Below are 590 nucleotides of genomic sequence, written 5' to 3'. Positions count from 1 at the left end.
TCGGAAGAGGAATTCATTAAAGCGGTTCATTTTGTTTTGGATTCTACTTTCTTTGTTTTTGATAGTGTTACTTATAAGTAGAATTATGGTACGCCTATGGGCTCCCCGTTGTGTCCCGTCATCGCGGATTTAGTTATGCGAAGGTTGGAGAGTAGAGCTTCGATTAGATTCCCGTTGCCTTTTTATTATAGATATGTTGATGACATAATCATGGCGGCTCTTGATTATTCGGTTAGTTCCATTCTTGAAATTTTTAATTCTCAACATCCACGGCTTCAGTTTACTATGGAAGTGAGTGGTGATAGATTAAATTTTTTGGATGTTGTAGTGATTAGGGATAATGAGACGATAGAGTTTGATTGGTACCACAAGCCGACTTTTTCAGATAGATATTTGAACTTTTGGTCGCAGCACCCGGTTTCGCAAAAAAATAGATACAGTCGCGGGATTAGTTGATAGAGTAGTTCTGCTTTCGAATCCCAAATTTCACTTTGGTAACTTTTGTTTCATAATTAAGGTATTGTTAAGGAATGATTATCCATTGAACTTTATATTTGAGAACATTAGTAATCGGTTGAAGAACGTTATTA

The sequence above is a fragment of the Mycetomoellerius zeteki genome, unplaced genomic scaffold (genome assembly GCF_001594055.1).
Source record: "Mycetomoellerius zeteki isolate Tzet28-1 unplaced genomic scaffold, Tzet1.0 scaffold734, whole genome shotgun sequence".
NCBI classification, from domain to species: domain Eukaryota; kingdom Metazoa; phylum Arthropoda; class Insecta; order Hymenoptera; family Formicidae; genus Mycetomoellerius; species Mycetomoellerius zeteki.
Note: the sequence above shows the minus strand (reverse complement) of the source record.